Below are 15,920 nucleotides of genomic sequence, written 5' to 3'. Positions count from 1 at the left end.
GCAGAGTCTAAACATCTCTCGGCTCGGTCATTAGTCAATGAACTCACCACCAACGTGGGTCACGAGACACCTCCGGCAACTAAAATCCGGACCTCAAAAACACCACGGCTAAGCGTTGGTGGGCCGGGGGGTGATTGTGTAAAGCCGATTCTGCATCAACCGGATTACAAGGCACATTTTTCGTTCCTCCGTATTTCAAAGCATTAGCTGGGGGTTCGTGTTATAATCCAGAAAATATGGCATTCTTCTCATGTTTTAATCATTGCAATGAAATGGAAAGTTACATTTGCTCCGACATCCCCACCACCCTTCCCACATCCACCCCAAAAGCGCAAGTTAATAAACAAGACACGAATTAACTAAACCTCTTTCCAGAAAGCTAATTTACAAAGAAATTTAAGTAGATGCCAAGTTCTCCCCACTCCCCCCCCACGCCGACACCCCCACCCGCGGGCACCCATCTGATGTCGGGGGGACAGCCAGTAAACTCAAGGAGATTCAATTCACTCGCCGCTTGCGTCACAAGAATCACGAGCGCGCAGCAACACAATCGGACAAAAGCCCGGTCTAGACGGTGCGCATTACAGCGCCGCGGGATGCATACTGAGCCAACGTTGTGCGCGGGAGACGTGACGACGCGCGCTGCGAGAGGGAGCTGGGCCCCGGCCACCTGATCAGAGCTCCTGCCCGCCCCCCCCCGCCCTCGCAAGGTTCTGGAGAATCTCCCGAACGATGAGGGGGCTGGCTCTTCCCACCTAAAAATGTCCCTTTCTCGCTCGCACTCAAATACTTTCACCCTCTTCTCTTGCAAAGTGGCTTCCGTAGCCGCCCGTCAACACCCTAGTGTTGCTAAAACAATGCACCTTCTTGAAATCCATCTCAAAGCAGCACCCCCCCCATCACCCCCCCCGCTGCTTACTGCCGAATTTTACGAATTAATTGCACAAGGTCCACTACAACCTCAAACCACTGTTTTCTTACTGGGAATTGCGATCCTACTCGCTGGGCTCGGGGCTGGCTGCCACCTGATTTGAGCACCCTGTCCCATCACACGTCCAACCCAGCGCAACCGGTTTTTCGCCCCCCTATCCTATAACCACAACAATCACGTCTGCATGGCTCCTCCTGTCCTGCGAAGATATTCTCAGCATCCGCCTCAAGACACCTGTCCTTAAATGCAAGGACATTTGTATTATCAAACTGCTTAGTTTAAAATCTATAAACACGGATATCACTCCCGCCTCATCAACTGCCCTGTGCATTACACACCTGGCCTACCCATCGCATCTAGTTTCCATAGCGCATCTAACACAAGCCCCGCTAAACAAATACACCTTCTGCAAACTCCTTCTTAAAGCCCCCTGGCAATACGGACATTACTGCCCAAGTATACAAAGTCCACTACCCACCTCAATCTTCCAACCGGGGACTCGTGATCAGATTGCAGGAGCCACGTTTCTCATGAATGCTAATAGCCTCATCTGAGGATAGCTCGCATCTTCTTCAGACCCTGGCAGTGTCTGTCCTAAATGCCTAAAAAAAAAACGACAAAAATAGCTGCACGCCCCAAGCCAGCAAAGCTGTATCATGTACCTAATCAAAGTTCTGCACGTTCATCTAACCCCTATGGACTTCAGGAATTATATTTTTTGACTGCGCAAACCCCCGATCTGTGGTTTTAGTGAATACGTTAGGCAAGCACGGTCCATACCATTCCACTGCCTCCTTGTCTTTGTGTACACGCGCAGGCCTCCAGAGTCGCAACTCCAAAGTTGTTAAACAGCCGACCAAAATCTCACCTGCGATGCAGTAGCGGCCACAAAAATCAGTGCGCACTTAGATCGGGCAGGGAGGAGGGGGGGCTTCAGGAGATTTGATCTTTGTGGTAGGACAGCAGATAGGGAGAATGAGGATTCTCTGGATTTACTTTGTAGAGCTTCAGCAAGATTATAACTTTTGTGTGGCCGATGGGGGTGGGGAGGGATTTTCTCCCAAGTGGTTTTCTACCTGGATCTTTATCCTGTTTACCAAAGATTCTGGCAAATTACCTTGCCCACCCCCCCCGCCCCCACTAATCTGTGATACAGTGTATAATTACACTATACATATATGTTACTGTACGAATTGCTGCAGAAAGCAACTCGCACACAAAAGTACAAATGTGACCGTCAAGACATTAGAAACGTAAATATAAATAATAATAAAAACTCAAGCACGAGGTTCAGGAAGCTCTTGGCACAGCCCTCTCTCTGCATGCGAACCATCGAGCCACCATAACTAAGGAGACACTTAAGATGACATTCCCGACAAACGGGACCACCCCTTCCAAACACACCACCCCCACGACAACATTGGCATGTTTACAGTGAAGGCCTAAACAAAGTTGTCGCCGCCCTTCCTCCTCGTCTGCATGAAACTGTGATTTACAATTGACAACAATGGCACCAACGAAAGCGGGGAGTTTTACCCGTCTCGCTGCGTGATTTGCCAACCCCTCCGCCCCGACGCGTGAAAACCTGTTTCTGTTTGGATTTAAAGCTTTCGTGACTGCAGGGATTCATCTTCTTGGTTCTTTCGGTAAAGTCACGTAGAAGGGAAATAATAAAGTAATAAAAATAAAACGTAATAAAATAAAATAATTCTCACGACGTTTCGGCCACAACGCAAGCAGCCGTCCTCAGGTTAAGAACAGGTCTGGCGGAAAGACAGCGTCTGAATGTCGGAAAGACAGCGACTGAATGACGCTGTCTTTCCGACAGACCTGCTCTTCACCCGAGGACGGCTGCTTGCATTGTGGCCGAAACGTCGTGAGAATTATTTTATGTTTTATTCTTATTATTTTACTTCTGTATTTGGCATGAGCATCCCTCCCCCAATAAACATGGAACGTTGTTGTGCCAATAGTTCCAACCCACACGGCCAACGTTGGCACGTTCGCTGGATCAGGGCCACCGACAGAGCATAGCTCATCTGCACGGTGGAAGCTACTTTCGTCTTCGGCTCAAACAAAAAAATAATCCATGCGTCGCTGCGCCAGAGCGGGCGGGATGTGGGGGGGGGTATCTTGGCGGGCTGTTTACCAGCCGCGGCGTCCGCGCCGCTCGCCTCTCGGCAGTGAAAGAGTCGATTCATTTCTGGCATCAGGTGCCCGCCGCCGCCGCAAACGTCCGCTGCGCTCAAGACTACGACACGGCGGTCAAGCGATTCATCCGCGCGTGGTTTGTGTGTACGTCCACGCGCGTGAATGTTTATTCACGTGTACCCTGGATTCACATTCATGTGTAGCAGGTTTGTCCAAACTGCTTCCTCGCCCGTGTGTACGCGCAGCGCATGGAGGCTTGCGTAATGACCATAAATGACTTCATTCTAAACAAGGTGAGCCGAGCTGCAACCAGGATTACCTAAGGGGCGTCTGCAGCAATGTAAACAAAAGTGTAACAATTGGCAATCTCTTGAGAAGTTTGTTGAACTTTACAACTGGGTAGAAAGTCCACTGAAATGGAATGTCTCCTATAAACTCACCACCTTTGCCACAATCACCACCGCGCCACCACCAACACACAACCACTGCTCGCTCCTTCACAAGTAAAAACACAGAGGGGCGAGTTCGGCGCATGCGGCACACGGGAGTCCATGAACCCGGCTGCGAAAATCCGGCAACAAAACTTGAGCCGCCGATCGCTCCGGTATCAGCAGGCCGTCCAGAGTCGCTGCGTTTTTTAAAAATCTCACGGCCAAGAGACAGCGGGCGAGCGAGAGAAGCGAGTGGGGGGGGGTGTGTGACCGCGGGGACGAGCGGAACCCGTGGGCACGACGGCGCTCTCCCTCCCCCAGTCACCGTGACCTTGAAGCGCCGGCCGCCTGCCGTCGCCGCCGCCGAGCGCAACTGTCACTGCCGGGAGGGCTTCTCGACACCGTGAGCCACTCGCACGCAGCAGCAGCAGCGGCAGCAACAACAACAACAGGCTTCACTCCCAGCAGTGGGTGTGACCACACCGCAGGGGGTGCGGGGGAGGGGATAGGGGGTAGAGGGGGTGGTGAAAGAAGGGGGTTGGGGAGGAGGGATTGGGGGGGGGCAGTCAGCAGGCATGGGGGGGGGGTGCGCATGGGCCTGGCTCTGCGCTATGTTTCTGCGCCCGATGAGTCTGCATCAATGCGGTGGAAAAATGAACGAATGTCGGTGTCGCAAACGATGGGCGCCGGATAAAATTCTTCAAAGAAGCGTAAAGCATGCAGATGTAAGAAGTAAAACGAGGCGAGCGGTTTTCAAAGCGACGGCACTTTGCACTGTGCCCTCCCGCGGTGAGGAGGGGGGAGGAAACACTCGTTTCTCATTCACGAAGAGGATGAGGGTCACCACCCGTCCCCTGGTTTTCCCAGGATCGTCCCCCTCTTATTCACGTGGCTGCCCGTCCTGGGAAATTTTCGAGTCTTCCCCGGGACGCTAAAAAAGGAGTATGAGTTGATAATAAATAATAATCCACTCAACAATGCGATGCCATTCACATTTGGCTCTCCCCTCATCCACTATTAGGGAGCTTCTTCTTGGTTCTTTCAGTAAAGTCACGACGTTTCGGCCACAACGCAAGCAGCCGTCCTCAGGTGAAGAATAGGTCTGAATGACACGTCCTGGGCTTGGAGCGTTTATTTAAGCTGGGAGGGAGGAGGAAGAGCGCCTTGACAAAAGAAGGGAGCTGGCAAGCCTGAAGCGGACACCTTCCCCCCTCGGCACGGTTCGACCTGACGGAAAACAGAAAATAAAACGTCGGGCGATTCCACTCGAGAAACGTGCTGCTCACTTAAAAAAATCAGCCGCAATTGCCACATGTGGCTTGTGAATCTTGGAAGCACAAAAACTGTGTGGAAAGTCAGCTGCTCCACCCTGGCACAACAAATGGGAAGGCCTGCCACATGTCTCACGACAACAGCCTCCTGACTGATCGAAATGAACACCGATTTTCTCCCGGGTTGTGTGTTCTATCCAATTCGTTATCCAACTTACCAACATTCTGGTAGGAACGCGAGAGAACACAACAACAAAACAGCTCGAGACAACCGACCGGATGGGCCGGTCCGGAAGGAGGAACACGAGGGGCCAGAGACATTCCTCCCTGACCCACTCCCATGCCCTGCACGATGCGAGAGATTCCGATTTGTCCCAGTTCTTATTTTACACGCAAGCCATCAGAGGCCCACCCCCCTAGGCTATGTGCCACAGCTACCACAGCCGCCCCCGCCTCCCACCATTAAATCTGTTTAATTTGAGCCGTAATCTGAGAGACTCGGCAATAAGCTGCTCAGCCGATTAGAAAAAAAATACCATATGGAGCATTGCTGTGCCCCTCGTTTGAAAACCATATCACAATCGCCCGACGACACAGACGTGAATTATCGGAAGTGACGAAGCCACGCTAGTCGGCAATCTGCGAGAGGTTTTTTTGTTGATGTTGGAATTGAGGTGGAATATTGGGAGGAAACGACCTGGCGCGACAAGGGGCGCAGGGATCTATTTGCCACCGGTTGGAGGGAGATTAGGTAACGAGACGTTGCTGAAATCACATCCTCGCGCACGCGCGCAAAACACGTGACTTGGCTCACGCGTGTCAACTGTAAGCACACGCATGACCTGGCACTCAAATAACATGCGGCCACACACGCGCGCTGCCACGCGGCGGAGGGGCACGCACCGGGCAGCGAGGGGTGGGAGGAAGGCTCATCGGCCGACCGCGAGTCACGTACGACGACAGATGCCGACTTGAGCCAGTCTCGGATCATCGGCTCAGGTGGCAGAGCGAGTGACTTACGATAAACTCGCCTCCCGCCACAGGCAGGAATGCGGAATTTCCATCACTGGCTCAGCTGTAAAACAGGACACGGGCACCATGCCTCAATGCCTCGTCTGCCCAACGCCACTGCAATGTACGCGAGCAGAATGTCTGCGCCAGAGGTCGCAAACGGGTTTTGATTCCTTACCCGTACCCGGCCGTACCCGTACCATACCCGTATCCGGCCAGGTACGGGTAGGGTACGGGTATCGGGTACCTGATTGCGACCTCTGGGATGAAGCCATGTTGCAGGCGCGGGTGGGTTGATTCTAGGAACTTGAATTGTGAGAAGAGACAAGACGTTGGGAAATGAGTGACAAACGGTTACTCACCAGTGACTCACGGCCTACCCGTACCCGGCCGCACCAGGGTCGCAAACGGGTACCTGTACCTGGCCGGGTACGGGTAGCCGGGTATCGGGTAGGGTACGGGTATCGGGTACCCGGTTGCGACCTCTGGTCTGCGCCGAGGCGACGTTGGTGCAAGTTTATAAATTGCAAAAGAACCAACAAAACCGGGTGGCCACTCTCGCCCGCCAGCCACGTTGGGGGTGCGACGCGGTTGTCCACACGGTCACGACGTGCAGGCGTGAGTGCTGCAATCTGGTTACAAGTCCTCGATTTTAATTTGTCGTTTCCATTGCCTGCGATGGTGATGACCGAGCAGAACACTCCGAAGGAATTTGGGAGAATCTCCTCTGGGTTCACGGGACAAGTCACGTGGGATGTCGGGCCTCAACACTGACCACCAGTGCGCTGAGCTCCTGGTGCAGAGGCCCATCACCACTCAGCTTCTCAACGCCTAACAGATGTCTGTCACTCTCCCTCTGCTCCCCCCACCCCCCCAAGCACCATCTCCCACTCAACGTTGTGGATGGTAAACAGGAGTGAACACGGCACAACCGAAGAGCAACTAGACTGAAAACAACTACAGGTAGTCCCCCGAGTTACGATGGTCCGACATACGATGTTTCGATCTTACGATGGCGATATGACAAAATTGAAAAATATTTTCAATTTCGCGCAGCAGGCAAACGCAGCAGCGCACGGGGTACGATACTGTACGTTGGGACGCTGCCAGGATGTACGCATCTCCAGCCTAGGTTAATGTAGCCATCAACAACATCGTTCAAGTATGCAGACGACTGACAGAATCTTGGCGAGTACAGTACAATTATACATTACGATACGTTCAATGCATGTATGATACGTAGATTTAGCGATTTAATTTTAGGGTTACCACGATACGATACGTTCAATGCATGTTAAACGTTTTTTATAGCAGATAGGATTGTTTCCTGAAAAAACCTTCTATTCAATTGCAGTTCATAAAGGTAGGCTAAGAATTTACCTTGTTTTTTTTACTTTACATTTTACTGTGCAATACAGTATTGTGATTAATAAATACATACAGTATATAGTTTATACAGTAGGGTACTGTAAATTTCTCTGTTTTGATAAATTATCACCATTCTTTAAGACTCCTGGGTAGGCTAGGCCATCTTCGACTTACGATATTTTTGACTTACGATGGGGTCGTCGTAACGCATCTCCATCCTAAGTAGAGGACTGCGTGTACATGTAACCGTGGGTCAATGCCCATCAAACATTAATGCCAAGTCAACATGAAAGCTAGACAAAGTAATAAAACTCAACTGTGACACCAGCAGGGCAAGCCCACGGTTTGTATCAGCATTAGCCTCCTTGTCCGAATGTTTACTTCTGAAGGGTATTTAAACAAGCTTAGCCATCTGTCTGGCATTCGAACTGCCTTGGCAGTTGACGACCTTCAAGACTCGGCAGTGGTCGACGTGAGACGCAGTTCCGGCTCCTCGCCGAGCTATTTTCTCAACGAGCGGAACGTGCAAGGCACGGCTGGGTTACCGCGGCCGTTCCCGTCCACGCGAGACGCAGAGGCGCGGCTACCCTACCCGCCGGCAACGGCCGAATGCAGATGTCCGTCGTTTGCCGAATGCGCCGAGCTCAAAATCGTTGGGTCATGCTCCACGGGGTGTCCATCCCAGGCCCTGCGGCTCTCAATTAAGGCGGCTCTCTGGTGGAAAGGAGTCGAACGCAAACTCAAAACTGTCGCGTGTTTTTCCTTTCCTTGATGGTGGGGTGGGGGGGTCGTTCTGCAAGGAAACGATAAGGGCGAATAACAACCAATGTCCCCTTACGCAAACGGAACAGAGTGGCCAGCCTGCTCAACCATTCCCCTTTCACAACAAAATCAGGAAGTGACTCGGGGTGGTCTCAGCCGTTGCACAGCATTTCCCCCTGCACTTCACCCACTCCCCCTAACCCCCCACTCCCCACCATCGGTCATTAAAAGCAAATCCCGTGGAGCAATCGAACTATCATAGTAATTTAGGAAAATCTGAAAAAGATGGCGTTGGGAGAATCCCACACAAGGGCGTCCACTCATCGGGGCCGCGTACGAAGCGGATCGTAGCGACAGGTGTCAAGGGCGGCAGGAACGGCGCACAAAGCGCACGTTTGAGAAACTTTCAACTGTGCCGGGCAGGGCTGCTTGGGCGAGCGTTGCACTGGTCAGCTGTGTCCATACATTCCCGAAGCGACAAGTAGCAACCCCTCCTCGCTCATGCGCGCACACACACACACGGTACATCATGCCCACAACAACACGGCTTATAAATAGCCAAACTTGTTTCGACAAGCCCGGCTTGCGTTGCCTGTTGCAGCAAGCGCCTGCTGCAGCGCGTGCCCCTGTCCCCCCCCCTCCTTCAGCAAACACCCCGTTGTGAAACGCTTCGTTTGTACCGCGCCCCATGACTCCCCGCCCCCCCCTACACGTGGCCACGTGTTGTTTCCTCAAGTCCTTTTAAAAACACAACTCGACCGTGACGCGGCCCGCACAGGTGCGGCGGCCGCAGTCCACCTCACCGCCACCGCCGCGGCGGCTAGCGCACAACGGTTCCAGGATCTGCCTCGTTCCTATCCGCGGCTTCTGGCTGTCGCAGCCCACGATGGGCGAGCGCGACGCAAACATTCTTGCACAGTGGGAACCGAATGCGGCTCTCACCAGGTGAGCGGGGGGCTCACCAGGTGAGCGGGTGGATGACCAGGTGAACGGAGCTCACCAGGTGAGCAGGGGGATCACAGCGTTGCGAAGGGGTCAGTAGATGCAGCGCCAAGTGGAATCTCAAACTCTTAGTTCTTTCGGTAAAGTCACGTAGGTAAAAAATGAAATAAAAATTAATAAAAACAATAAAATCACGACGTTTCGGAGGCAACACAAGCTTCCGTCTTGTGTTGCTTCCGAAACGTCGTGATTTTATTGTTTTTATTAATTTTTATTTCATTCTTTATCTACGTGACTTTACCGAAAGAACCAAGAGTTTGAATCCTTGCAGTCACGAAAGCTTCAAATCTAGAATGGAATCTCAAAACCTGCTCATTCTGCGTACACCCCCACCAGCACCCGCTCCTCCGTTCTTAAAATAATTTGACACCTTGTAGTCACCCCACTTTCAAATAGTAAGATAAAAATAAATGTCAAAAGTTACCAAAGTTTGTCTTTCTGTTTCTATCACTAGATCGCGGTTTTTAAAGCCAGATTTAAATGCGGCACAGTTTTGGCCAATATCGCGGAACATGAGGTCACACTGTCACATCTTTTTGTCCCAATCTCAAGTCACTCGCACAGACTTTGTTTCAGCAAGCGAGGCCCCATTGAGCAAAGCAGCTCTCTTAGCTCTCAGAAGGCGACAACCTCGGCCCAAGACCGTCGGGCAGTGGCGGCAGTCACATGCCATTGCAGCGTGCAGGCAATGTGCAAACTAACGAGCGTAAAAAGTCAAATTATTTACACAAAACTCACTGCCAGAACTTAGTGTAAACAGAATAAACGAGAAGAAACTCCCTTTCAGTGCGCGCGTGCCGAGAGCCGCCAACTAAACAAACCGTTCACCGCGTTTGCCGCATCAGTTTGGCAAATCGTTCCCGACACTCGAGTTTGGTTTCGTCAAAATAGGTTTGCGAAGGAGGCACGGGACGCTGAGTCCGCAGCGAGCGACACGCCAAGACAAACGCGGAGAACGCTCGGCGGTGAGCGCGCGATCTTGCGGCGGCGCAACCAACCGTCAGTGCGGCGCTCCCCTCGCTCGTGTCGTCACCACCGTCCACGGCGGAAGGGCTTCCCCGGTCTCACGCCGCCCACACGGGGAGACTCCCTACGTAGCCGCTTGCTTCCAAGCCCTGCCAGCCAATCGCACGCGCTCGCTGTCGCCCACCTCGCTCGCTCGCCCGGCCTGCAAGCCTCACCCACGTCACCGACACACTGCTGAGTAATGGGTCCTTCGCGCGCGGGCGATACGACTGTGTGCGAGCGTGAACTTTTTTCGTACCGTACGTAGCCAAGCGTGCTAATTGGAGGAACATGGCGCTTGTTCGCGAGTTATTGGCGATGCTAAGTAATATTTACACCCATGCGCGTTTTTTTTCGAAAGCATCACCTTGCAAACCAAAACGGTCCACGAAGACAAATCCTACAGATTACACGGTCGCCACGGTAACTACAGAAAAGCAATGCCCCCTCCTCCTCTCTCACGGCTCAGACCTCAGTTCATCAGCCACCGAACAGCGGCTTTACATAACAATTCCCCCTTGACGCACAAACAGCTCCGCTAATTTCCTTCCACACTGCCAGCAGTGGGACCAACGTAATCCTGAGCGCAGCTTTGATAATAGTACCCTACCAGACCAGTCCCCCCCCCCCGCACAGGCTGCTCGTTTAACTTCAAATATCTATATTGGTTGGAACTCGCGATTCCGAATTGCCAATCGCCGTGCAATGTGGAGCAACAGACAACCTCCTGTGCCACGTACGACTGGATTATGGCATTTTTTCCCACCTCCGCAAGGCCCAGTAGAGATTAGAGGGCGCAACAATTTTGCCCCCCCCCCCACCCCCTTCAGAGTCGGTGAAACGGTCACAATGCAGGGGTCGAGATTCAGAACGAGAAGCGATTCTTTGTCACCATTGTAGCGAATGCTTTTCTTTTTGCAAACAAATCGCAATAAAACAAACACGTTTTTTAATGTGAAATAACCTTTGCCCAATTTAGCCAAACGTTCAGTCGCCCTGTGGGAGGATGCTAAATGAAAGTAGTCCTGTGGACGGTGGCATTGACGTATAAAAACCTTAGACAAATATAAATATATATGATCGACATCATGGGACCTCCCCTTTGCCAGTACCAAAATATGACAATAGGTTTTCCCCTTTCTCATATTTTCGTACTGGCAAAGGAGGTCCCATGATGTCGCTGCTCACCCCGAGCTCTCATTACTCTGATAATGCATTGACTTTGTGCTGTACGCCTTTTGGCGTCCTCTGGTCTAACACCGTTTTGAGACGAGGCTCAAAAGAAAGCTGTCTCTGGTGTGGACCAATCAGTTTCAAAGACAATTCATATATTGTCAGAGTACGTTTTTTTTTTGCATTCTGACCACAAGTATTGTGGTTAATGCAGACATGATTCCTTGTAAAAGGTTTCAGTCTGGTGTCTTAACATCTTAACACCTGTTTTGTCGCCAGAGAAAAGGGGAAAACCGATTCTCAAATATGGGATCTCTTGCACGATTTCAATGCACGTTGAAAACAGACCTCTCCCCTCCAGCTCTCCATCTTGTCTCTTTAGTCTTTTCTGATTACTTTGATCGTTTCCTCCTTTATTACGCCCGGCGCTCCGTGGCCCACTGTGTAAGGGCGCCTGATTAATCTAATTATCACGTAATTCGCGGTTAACCGTGGGTTTTATTGCCAACGCTGTTGCACGCCCGGCACGATAGCTCCCACGGCTAGCCTCGCAGCCTCCCAACCCCCATCGGGGACCCCCCCCCCCCCGCGTTCCTCTCCACAAAAACAAGCCATCGCATCTGATCAGGCAATGGGTTGCGCGTGTGCGAGCCGTTGATCGTGCCGCAGTACACGCGTGTGCGGTGCCCGGTGGACACACACCGCTGGCGAACGCTCCTCGCGCTCGGCTGGCCTGGCGTGCGTTTGGCGCCTGCTGCTGCGGCGACGAACGTTACTGGACATACGTAGCAAAACAAAACAACAAAGAGCTCCGTCGCCGTTCAGATTCCTCCAGTGTTAAAGAGCAATCGGCGTTTGCGCGTGCCGGTTCGCACGGCGCGTCATGGGTGCACGCAATACGAGACTCGCTTCGTCGTGGTCACGCTGCAACGGCAGCTCTGTCGGTAGCACAAATAGAAGAGAAAAAAAAACACTCGTAGCGTAGAGTCTAGCTTCCATGCAATGAAGTAGGGCAATCACCTGAAACGTCTGCCCATTTTTGTAATTTTCTCTGTGCACGCACGTGTGCGTTCATCAATTAAAGTTTAATCTTACGACACGAATCGTATGACATTTATATTAACCGCCATGCACGCATAACGCGAGAACCACATACAGGGAAAAAAAACCCCGAGCAGCTGAGATAAATAAACTAAAAGGGACCAAGTGTGGCAGTGCAATGAAATTATTGCCTTCGAATCCTTTCCACCAAGCGAAAGTATACCGGTGATTATGAACATCATACGAAGTTAAACTTTGCTGTGCACTTACCTGCGTTTGTCCGAATTCACAAAGGACGAGTCATTATCGAATTCTTCCCAAAAACGCGACCGCGTCCGCCAGCTACTATTCTACAATCGTACGATTGCAGCCACAGCCGGAACGGTTGCTCACTCAACGACGAATCGCAGGCGTGGGTAGGCCCCGACGGAGGTGGCGTGTGCGCTTACATGTACGTTAGTACGTGCGTGTGGTGGGAAAGGGGTTAATGTTCCATCGCCGAGCCAAGTGGAGCCGCGCGGGCGGGCGGAGGGGCAGCTTCTCCGCTCGACGTTTCCTCGAAAGCAAAGGGAGGGGGAGGCGCGCCGCTGACGTCACGCGGCGCAAGCGTAGACGCGCAAGCACGTGCGCGGCACGAGCCGCAGACGAGGACGGAGCGGTAGATCCTGGAGCGCAAGCGGGTCCTCCCGCCTCCCCCCCCCCACCGCTGTACTACCCCCCACGTTGGGGGGGGGGGCATGGATCATCCGCTCGCCGTGCCACTCCGAGGGCGGCACTCGAACAGTCGGCCTTGCACAACGCACCGTCAGCATTTCGCGGCGCGTCGACGGAACAACACGACGGGATGTTTGTGCGTTTTTTGGAGGAAGGATTGTTTTTCGGTGTTGCTTTCAGCGCTGAAGTTGGCTAATTTTGCCGACGACTGCAAAACGGAGGAGCAGAAAATAAAAAAGCATCAAGATTTTCCATAGGAGAGGCACCTTTATGGACGCCAAGAAGGCAGCGGTGGAGGGCGTTGCCACCTGTCCTGGTTTTTCCCAGAACCGTGCAATTTTTGAGGTGGGTCTCTAGGGGAAATCGGAAAATCTAAGTCTTGCCCGGACATTAAAAGCGCCGTTTGTCAGTTGCATAATAATAACAATGACACTGCAACCACTCAACACAATGCCTTTAACATCCACTTGTCCCTTCTGCTGCGGTATCGATATCCTTACTCCTACGATGTCCCGTTGTCTTTATCTCAGCGGTGGCAATCCTACGCAGCACGTTGGGTGGTCAAGGAAGTTGGGGAAGGGGGGGGTGGGGGAGGTCTCTGAGCACTGCAATGGCGATTCGTAACCACGCACGATTTGCCATGGAATAATTGCCGGGGAGAAGTTGCCAGGCGGCGCCTGAAGACCTCGCAGAGCGACGCGACAGCGCAGCCAGCCCGACTATACCCGGGCCTCAAACGTCTCGTGCTGAAGTGACAAAACCACGGGCTCCCTCCACCCCTCACCCTCCCCCACCGCGTGAAGGTCCTTCAGCGTGGCTGGATGCGCATCGACCGCAGGGTGAGCGAGGCGCGTCTCCCGTACGTTTCGGCCAATGGCGAGGCTTGTGTTTCGCGATGGCGAGGAAGATCAATCATGGGAGGCATCGGTCTCTGCCGGCCGTGCACGCTCCAGTCCGTGCGAGTCCAGCCCTGACGTGCGGAGCGGCAGAATCACATCATTGACAAGTTACGTCATTTACGGTCGTCACGGTAACGGCCCGAGATCGGCACGGGCTGAGAAGCTTTGCAAGGACTTGCGACAATTAGGCATTGAACTAAACACGCTTAAAATAAACTCTCATCGTCTCAATACACCGGGTGGCAATAAGTAGCTTGAAAGGCAAGACGGACCGTTATATAAAATAACGTCTTTGAATATTATATTTAGTCTTTCCGTGCCATACCCTCGTATCAATAAGAAAACCAAAGCAATATTTCACAATTCTTCTCTATCAACGCAGGCAGAACAGACAGCTTTGTCGTCTTCTGCCTGCTAACGGGGAATTAAAAAAAACGCTTTTGTCTGCGAATTGTGCAGCACGACGCTGTCGAGGCAAAGCCTCCCCCTCCCCACAACCCGAACCCCCCTCTACCACGTTTAACCGCGCGCGGCCGCATCGATTCCCCACGTCCGCAGCTGCAGCCTCCCCGCCGCAGCCCTCTGCAGCAGAGCAGAGCAGCCCTCCCCCGGCACGGGCAGCCATTTTGTTGGAGCTCTCAGTGACAAGCTCAGCCACTGCAGCTGTTGCCACCATTTTCTCTTTTCCCTTTCAGCGGAACGACACGTCGATTTGTCGGCCGGCCGGCCTATCCACTATGAGCGAGCGCACCTTTCTTCTCTCTCTCTGCCTGTTGACCTTTTCCTCATTTCCTCTCCCCCCCCCCACATACAGCTAGCCGCCGCCAGCGGCGTCCCCTGACCTCAGCGGCGGGCGTAGCCGTGCCCCTGCTCGCCGTCTCGCACTGTACGAGCCGGGCTCACGCTTGCGACGTACGCACACTTGACTGTGCATCGACGCACACACACACACGAGTTGCTGCAGCAAGTACCGAGCACAGGGCCAACACCCCCCCCACCACCACCACCACCACTCCCCCGCTGAGCTCCTAATCCCAGATTATTTTGGATAAAAACCCGCCGAAGCCGGCGGCGTATTCCAACGCCTGCGCCGTGCGTCGGGACGGTCGGACACAAAATGCTCAAAATCCGCACGCCTATATATATGTGTATAACACGGGCGCCGTCGCGCCTTGTGGAATCACGCATCAAAACGCTCTCTCCGCCGTGTGCGCGTCGTTAGAAAGAGCGGTCCAGAGGCAGAGTGTTTTTCGCGTAAGAGGACTCTAGTTCGTGCGTGCGGTTGTAAGCGAGATACACTCCCCTCAGCGCGCAGCACGCTGCGAACAATGGGCTCGCGGTCGATAAAACTGCAAGGCTAAAAAAAGGGGCCACGATAAAATATGCATTGCAAGTAATACCCCACAAATAGCAGCCGGTTGACACACGTTTTCAAGGAAACGTTTGTTCCCAAGCCACATGCAGCATTGTACGTTCGTGCACAATGCTCACTTCGCTCGAAGGTTGCCACCTCAGCCAGAACAACACCAGGACAGATAATGGGAAGATGATGAGAGAAGAGCACGTGGATGCGTTGTGGCGTATCATTATTACGTAACCGAAATATGAAAAAAAAAGTGACTTATCATGTCAATGGAAGACTTTAAAGAGATTTCACAGGGCAGTGGGGAGCTACCTCAAAGAGAAAGGGGCGATCCTGGGAAAACCAGAACAGGTGGCAACCCTACGCTGTTGCTGCCGTTTAATTCTGACCGGTGCGTAAGCACATCTAAGCGCTCTCATAGACATGGTAATGATGCCGCGTTGTCCGAGTGCACTCGGGTGGACTCGAGCGGGTTGGTGCCCATCAGCTTACCCAGGGCCCTCTCCATGCCTCCCTCTCGTACGACCATGCATGCACCGATCTATAAACACATTACACTCTGATCTAGCCAGCGCACAAATGATTCAACGTGCTGTCGCCTATTATTAAAAAAAAATTAACTCCTTTTAAGGCAGTGTTGTTGACGAATACGTTAACTGTTTATTTATCTACTACACCTTCAGTTGTGTAGTTTAGCGATTGGCCGTTCAGAATTCTAGGCCTTTGGGGCCTTTGCTCTGCAACCCGAGATGTAAACAAAGATCCTCTCTGCAAACATCAACGGCTGCCACCCGACAA

The 15,920-nt window shown here is 52.5% G+C and overlaps 1 protein-coding gene across 1 annotated transcript in view; it reads right to left on the bottom strand.

Moving 5' to 3' along the window:
• The window catches only part of LOC144946458 (uncharacterized), a 47,449-nt gene that overhangs the window by 20,750 nt on the left and 10,779 nt on the right, over positions 1 to 15,920 (bottom strand). The gene's annotated exons all lie outside the window — the stretch shown is intronic.

This window comes from Lampetra fluviatilis, chromosome 41 (genome assembly GCF_964198595.1).
Source record: "Lampetra fluviatilis chromosome 41, kcLamFluv1.1, whole genome shotgun sequence".
Lineage (NCBI taxonomy): Eukaryota > Metazoa > Chordata > Hyperoartia > Petromyzontiformes > Petromyzontidae > Lampetra > Lampetra fluviatilis.
This window is presented reverse-complemented; position numbering and strand designations above follow the sequence as displayed.